This window comes from Zingiber officinale, chromosome 9B (genome assembly GCF_018446385.1).
Source record: "Zingiber officinale cultivar Zhangliang chromosome 9B, Zo_v1.1, whole genome shotgun sequence".
NCBI classification, from domain to species: domain Eukaryota; kingdom Viridiplantae; phylum Streptophyta; class Magnoliopsida; order Zingiberales; family Zingiberaceae; genus Zingiber; species Zingiber officinale.
This window is the reverse complement of record NC_056003.1, coordinates 79,443,748-79,451,873: the sequence shown is the minus strand read 5'-3', so window position 1 is coordinate 79,451,873 and position 8,126 is coordinate 79,443,748. Positions and strand designations below refer to the sequence as shown.

At 34.1% G+C, this 8,126-nt stretch overlaps 1 long non-coding RNA gene across 1 annotated transcript; it reads left to right on the top strand.

Annotated features, from left to right (window-relative positions):
* Positions 1-4,937: 4,937 nt before the first annotated feature.
* Positions 4,938-5,624, top strand: LOC122025391. The gene is made up of 4 exons (XR_006123683.1): positions 4,938-4,954; positions 5,149-5,200; positions 5,475-5,520; positions 5,592-5,624. It is a non-coding gene; the product is annotated as an uncharacterized LOC122025391 (long non-coding RNA).
* The last annotated feature ends 2,502 nt before the right edge of the window (positions 5,625-8,126 follow it).

Sequence of the window (8,126 nt, the reverse complement as noted above, 5' to 3'; positions counted from 1 at the left end):
CACAAGAGGCGCCTCCATTGAGCTTGAGGTGCCTCTAGCTTAGCAACATCTATCTGATTAATGCTGATATGTTAAATGACTCTAGACGCATGGAGGAGCCTCCGTTCCACTAAGATGCCTCCCGTGAATAGGCGTTGTTGTAGTTGAGTTTTGTGTGGAGGCGCCTCCATTCCTTCTAAGGTGGCTCCCCACCTTTTCAATTGAGGCACCTCTAGCTCGTGGAGGCGCCTCCACCCCTTTCAATGGTAGAGGCAGTCTAGACCATCCGAGACACCTTGGGTCTTTAAGGAAGAACTCATCATTCCAAGGTCAACCTCAGAGTTGGCGTTTTCTGGACTTTTGCTCCTATGGGGTGATGCTTCTGATTGTCTGAAGTTGAACTCACCTGAACTCAACTCCGATCTTCTTCTCGAGTAGGCTTCCTCCTTGGCTTCTTGTCACTCGAATCGCTATGCGCGTCCTTCTCGCTCCACCAATGTACTCTTCCACAACTTCTCTTCCCTAGGATGCATCGAGCTCGTCGACTTACTTCTCATGCTATCCTTCTCATCCACTACGTCTTTCACTGTATCTTTCGCTAGATTTCTTGTGTTCTTAAGCTCCTGTACATTTAGACATAAGACATCAAATATAAACATGACTCAACTTAACTTGGTTGATCATATCAAAATCAACCCGGGTACTTACAATATCTCTCTTTTTGATATCCATAATCTCAAATTAAAGTTAGGATAAATAAACAAATAATTTGTAATGAAAATTTAAAAAATAGTTATAACATGAATATTATATTTAAGTACATAAGAAATGTAAATAATATTCACTTTTAATTACTCCTCCTAGATTAAATAACCAACTTTCTACCATTGAATTACAACAAAAATAGGGGTAAAATTTTAAAAAAAATCTTTAAAAATATTGTACCTTTTACTAAGGGTGTGAGATAGAATCTTCATTAATCTATCTTTTTACGGAAAATAAATTATCAAAAGAAATAATTTTTATCAATTAAACCTCAATTTCAGTAAAAATAAATTAAAAATTATTTTTAAGTATTGAAAAACGCTGATTTTTTTTAAGTGAAAGATATAATTATTAGAACCATGAAAATTTTTATCACAAAAAACATATTATTATTTGAACCATAATAAATGTTTTGAAAAGAAATGGTTATTTTCTAATGAAAATGTTTTAAAATATATTTTTAATTAAAAAAATCTTACTGATTTTTCTCAATATTCAAAAATATTCAAAATATAACGTTCCTTAGCCTAAAAATTAGACTTTTCAAAATTTATCTCAGAAATAACATTAAATTTAAAATTATAATTTTTGATAAAAAATTCATAAAACCATAGATAATTTTTAAAATACCTTGAAAATTTTTATTCAAACAGAAAATCTAACTCATTATCAAAATAAAATTTAAATTTTCAAAAATTAAATTTTAAAATAATTTTAATTTTAAAAATCTGATTTTAGTTAGAAAATTCATAAAAATAATATAAAGGTAAAAAAAATTTGGAAAATTTTCCTTTGCAAACAATAATTTTAGTTTTAACAAAATTTAGTGAAAAATATGAACAGAAGATATATGAAACAATTAATTTTACCCAACATGTTAATAATTGAAAAATAAATCTAAGCATATAAAATTAATTTTAACTAGATAAACATGATTTAGGAATCTAAAATAAATTTCTACCTATAGGATTTCATAGAAATTTTCTAAAAATGCTATTTTTTTAGTACTTTAATAATTTAACCCTTATGGTTTCATAAATACCAATTCAACCCTCTAAAAATTTGTGAAAATTTTGAATTAAGTCATTCAGAGTTCTTTTTCAATTTTTCTATTTAATCCTGTAATTTGTCATTTTTAAGTTTCAACTTACCATAATCTTCTAATAAACATGATTTTGCTAAGGTAACCTTTAATTTCATATTTTTTGTTTTTAATAGTTCATGCTTTGTTTTTAATTTATGCAAACTTCTAGAAAGCATTTTTATGAACTAATATAATTTTTCAGGAGGTGGGAATGTGCCTCACTTACCGTGTTGTTCTCGTACACTTGCGCTTCCCCTTCATTATTACTTTCTTTTGATGTATCTCCCCCTTTATCGATGTTCATTTTGGACAAGCTTTCGATGTCTTCTTAGTGATCTACCATCAGTGCTAACCCAACGTATTCTTCTAGCTCAGACTTGGATGAGGACTCGTCTCATGTTACTTTTAAGTTCTTGTGTGTGGATCTACTTGGCCCTTTGTCCTTTCCTTTGTTTCAACTTTGGGCAATTATCTTTGATATACCCTTCTTCTTGGTAGTTGTAGCACCAAACCTTCCTTTTACTCCGAAAATATCTTCTTACCTGTCTCTTGTCAAAATTGTTAGATTTTAAAAATTTTCAAACTTCTTACCAGAAAAGCTTCTTCGTCTTCATTGAGTGATGATTTTGACTCCGGATCGATCTTTTTGGCTATGAATGTTAGGTTCAGAGTTAACCTTCTTTGTTTCTTAAACTTACACATCTGGATTCATAAAGTTCTAAAGTAAAAAATAAGCTTTCTAACATACTTACCTCTAGATCCTTTGAGATGTAGTATTAGTCGATTATCGATGTCCAATCCGAGGTCATCATGAAAACATTAAGAGCATACCTTAGAGAATCTCTGTTTGTTACCATTTCTCCAAGATTTATGAGTTCGGTTATCAACTCTTTTAATTTTGCTTGTAGTTGAGCGACCATTTCTCTTTTTTTTTAGTCAGAGGTTCGTCAGTTGATTCCAGAGCAGGTCTTGTTTTGTAATCTTGGCTTTGGAGGAACCTTCATGAAACTCAAGGAATTTCTCCCTGAGTTATTTTGTCGAGTCGTAGCTATTGATCCGACTAACTTCTTCGGGTGGAAGAATGCTCAACAGGTGGTATTCAGCTCTCACATTTGCCACGCAGTCATTCTGCTCCTTCTTGTTCTATAAATGTTTTTCCTTTTCTTCTCATATTGGTCTTTGGGTATTACAAAATCATATTTGATTATTAAAAAGAATTTCAAAATTGATTTTAAAAAATAGCTCCATCTGCCGTTTCCAGAGTATGAACATCCCATTAAATTTTGACGGGTAGATCCTTAGTCCGACCATCATCTCCTTGCTTTCACAGATGGTTAGTCCTTCTAGAGAAGTCAAGATCTAATACCAATTGTTGGTTCCATGTAGGTTGGCAAGAGGGGGTGAATTACCCTGAAAATAAATTATAGCTTTCTCGATCTTTGGACATTAGTTGACAAACACTTGTAAATTAATATAAAACAAATGCATAAAAAGAAATATGAGACTACTGTTTTACTTGGTTTACAACTAGGGAGATTAAGCAAAAGTAAGCACTAGCAAGAATCTCATTCTTCGACTAGGTTGGAGGTGGAGAAGCCTCCACTACAAGAAATTTGGGATTTTACAACACTTAAACAACAACGCTTTTTGTAAAAAGCATTGTCTATTTATTTTAACAACGCTTTTAGTGAAAAGCGTTGTCTATTTTATTATTTTCTTATTAATAGACAACACTTTTCTAAAAACCGTTGTCTATTAGTGATTTTTACGGGTCAAAGACAACGCTTCGTAAAAAGCGTTGTCTATTAGACTTTTTTTTAGTGTCTACGACAATGTTTTTTAAAAAGTATTGTATTTTTTTAAGTTCTCATCTAAATCTTGATTAATACAAACCGTTGGATCTAAGAAAGGAGTAGAAAACCCGAACCCTTCTCCCAACTCCTATCTTCCAATCGTTTTTGATCCCGAACCCTTCTCCCAACTCCTCTTCTCACGCGGCCTTCTCCATCCAACTCTTCTCCGGCAAACCCCTCTCTGGCGAACCCCCCCCTCTTTGGCGAACCCCTCTCCGCGAACCACTCCTCCAAATTCCTCTCTGTCAAGACCACACCTTCGTCAAGCGGCAGATCTCGGTGCTGAGGCGATCGACCACGACAGATCGACCCATCTCTTCGCCTCCTTCGCCCCCGACGTTGAGGCAGTGACTGGTATAAGGAGGACAAGATGAGCATGAGTCCAGTGCCGACCTCGGACACCCATGGCAACCTGGACCACCATATGCTTCGACAGCTTGAACAGGATCATGGCTCCCAGCATATCCTAAAACCCTAATCCTCGAAGGAGACTCGGAGATCTAGTGCGGTAGCATCGGATCGGAGGCGTCTCTCTGCTACGCTCCCTCCTCGGTCTTGTGGGATTCTTCGCTTCTCAGTTTGTGCGACAATAGAGGGCTGCAGTTGTAGGCTTTTATTTCTCATCCTTTTTTCTTCTCGTTGTTGGTTTCTTTGAAGGGTTTTGGTGTGTATTTTGTAGAGATGGAGGTTCTCTGTCGAACCTAGAGCAGCAGAGTTGCTTTATGCTCCGTAGTGCTGTTGTTCGTCACCGAGGCTGCTTTGGTCGCAGAAAAGACTCTCCTTTCACTTCTACTAGCAGTAAAAAAAAGGGGGCTTTTCTTCAGCTTGATGTCCTCCATCCAATTTCCTTTGTTATTAATTTCATTGCAACTGCTACAAGTAGAGAATTTGGAGATATTCTTTTGTCATGGAGTGACTCTTTGTCGTTTCGGATCCTGTTGTAAGGGTGTTCTTGAGTTTTTCCCCTTTCTTATCTGTTTCATTGTTATATCTACACTTTTGTTCACTTTTAAATTTGGGTTTTCACCATAAATGGATATCAAACTCCATTGCAACTGCATTTGCAGTTCTTGACAAAGCAGAGCTGTGTTTGAACTATTGCTGATTGCTTATCTTGAGTCTCTGGCTGCACTGCTTTAATTTGGGTTTCCTTTGTTATTAAGCCGTTCATTGTTGGACTATGGGATGGGTTAGTGTCGCTTGTTAATGAATAATCTGATGATTTATTTATCCGATGTGACATTAGCCTGTTAATGAATAACTTGATCACATGGTATGAATTAGTACTTTCATATTACCGAGTATGACAAGTCTAACAAATTTGTTTTTCTTCTAATTATTTTCATATTTATCCTGGCTGATAACTATGTTTATCTTACATGATTCTAAAGCGTGCAAATTGCATTACATGATTCTATGTTCATCTTGCTGTTTCTTCATCTAAAAACTAAGTTTTAATTTTTGAAGGCAAGCTTTCTTCAGGCTGCTGTTGATTACAAAAAGAAACTTGGCTTCAAGGGTAATGTTTGCTCTTTCAGTCTATATAATTAATGCCATTCAAATTACTGAAAATTATGGAACAAATCAGAAACTTTCACTTCCTTAGTGTTTTGATTCCTAATGGAAACATTTCTTTTCCTTTGGCTATTATCAGAAATTAAGAACTAAATATCAACTTTATTGTTTGCTTGCTTCTGGACGATAGATATTTTGATTGATTTGATTGATCCATTTGCCCGGGCATATCTGACACTTAAGTTGAGAATTGTTGCAATAATTTTGTCATCTCTCAGGAAATCTGCTTTTGGAACCCAAGCCGCAAGAACCTACAAAACACCAGTATGTATTGCTATCGTATCTGATTATGTTCATTGATTGTGAATGTTTTAATTTGAAGTTCTCTGTATCAGATATGACTGGGATGCTGCAACAACCTTTGCTTTCCTTCAAAAATATGGCCTTCGTGGTAGTTACTTCCTCTCCTCTTTAATACACGAGCATTGTAGTTTTTTCTGAAAGTCGATTACAAGACATTACAACAAAAACTGCAAACGACAACGGATATTATCCGTTGTCGTAGGGTAAAAAAACCGTTGTAACTGAGGGTGTTGTAGAATGTATTACCCTACGACAACGGTTTTGAATCCGTTGTCTTTGTACACATTTGACAACGGTTTTTATCCGTTGTTGTTTATATGCCCAAAATTTGGCTACGAAGGATACGACAACGTTTTAAAACCGTTGTGGTAGATAATTTCAACAACAGAAATAAACCGTTGTGGTAGATACGTTTTACAACAGATATACACTGTTGTGGTAGATAATATTTGACATGTTTTGTTTTTTTTAACAACAGTTTTAATATATTTTACAACGGATAAAATCGTTGTCTTTTAGCACTTTTTACAAAAACAATTCGTTGTGATTTACCTAGTTTTTACAACATTTTTAACTGTTGTCTTTAATGTTCATTAATACCAAACAACCAATCTTATTTTACTATAAGCAAACCACCAATACAAAACTAAATATTTACTACATTAAATCCAAAATAAACATCCATATATAATTCATCTTGTAGCCACATATACAAAAATATACAAAATGAGTTGTTACTCATCAAAATACACATGTTTTCCATTACTCTCCATATACACTAAATCACATGTTTCCCCTTTGCTGTTCTCCATATGGATTTTAATTTACAAAATAGCAAGGCAAACTACATCTAACAAAGCTGACATCTTGCATCAAAAAAACTCAAGCCGCCTCACGAATTGGCAGACCTGCAAGAGAAAAATGAACAATGCTAATAAGTAAAAATAGAGAACTCAGACTTTTGCTAGGGAAGTTCTGATGCCTGAGGAACCTATCAAGATGTCATCTATGTCTCTCTTAAAAATTTTACAAAAAGTTATTATTGTATTTAACTAGCAACTAAAAAAGATGATAAAAAAAAGATTAGTATCACTCATACGCCTAGATTTAACTGACAGTGGATTTTGGCATTGGTTGGTGATCACTAAATGTCATCTGCATTAATAAGATATTACTCCTAACAGTGGTAGTAGAATGAAGAAGGAAGATAGTGAGCTTGTAGCAATGGAAATCAGAACTATCCACAACAAGGTTGTCTTAAGTAAAGAGGAAGGAGAACGTCTCTTGAACATGTATTGCCCTTGGAGGAATATTAATACAATAAAAAGAGGCAACCATAGATGTATGCAAATGTGATATAACCATTATTTTGTGTCTATAATTATGAATTAAACTTCCACATCATAGCAATGCAGTAGTGAGGCAAACATCGTTTCTAACTATCAAAACCATGCACCTTATTAAAGAGTAAATTTAAGTTACCCTTTATAATAGTGGTCATGATTTCATGAAACATAGTGCAAGTTTAAAACCAGCATAAAATGTACCAGAGAATGTATATAGTGAAAAGGTATTATTACCTTTAGAAACTGAACTAAGATATTGTTGTTGTGGCATAGGAGTTGATTTCTGCCAAAGTTTCTAGGAGCAGTGATATCTAGCTTAGCATAGTTTACTAAATAATTAGCACTACATGCAGCTAACATTATTTAAGTGAACTATCATGCAAGATCAATAGAATCCATGCAAAGCGCATTACATCCATTAACATCTTGAAACAAAATATTCATGTAATTTTCTGTGCCATTTTCCAAACTGCATTACCTTTGAGACCTGGTAGGCACAATATGCTTTTCCATTTTGCAAGTCACAAGTTGCCAGGAGCTGCAAATTGATCTGCAATAAATAGACCCATCACAAAAACATAAGTGAAAGTAAAAAACATGGGTTCAAAGCCTATCCAATTAAAACTTGAACCAAAAGAATTGGATCATCATGATGAGTTATGGTAGGGTGAATTGTTTGTAGAGGTAAAACAATTCCACAAATTCCTCAAAATAGAAATCACATACGCACAGCTTTAATAATTACATAGGACACCTAAAAGAACCAAAGTGTCAATCAAATAAGTGTAGATTAAGAGCTATAATATTCACTACATTCCAGCTGGGAAAAATAGTTTTTTCATTCCCATTTCATCAATACAAAGAGAAAATCTAACTGCAACTGCAGTATAAAGAGCAAAACAAGAAAATCTAACTGGAAAAATAGCTGCAAAGCACGTGCAATGCATAGGTAATTTACACTGCTCGTCCAAGCAAAAGTATATAGAGCAAACTATTAAGAAATCAAACTACAGTATATAGATGTTTTGTATATCAATATACTATGGATCATACACGAAATGCCTTTACAAGCTCTTCATTTCATTATTCTCAAGGAATCACTAACATGCATATAGATTAACATAGTTGTGCTTGATGAAGCATCATAATTGTCATTGGCGCTTGTAAACAAGAAACAATAATAAATTATAGGAGGAAAAACAAGATGAAGTCATGGCATAT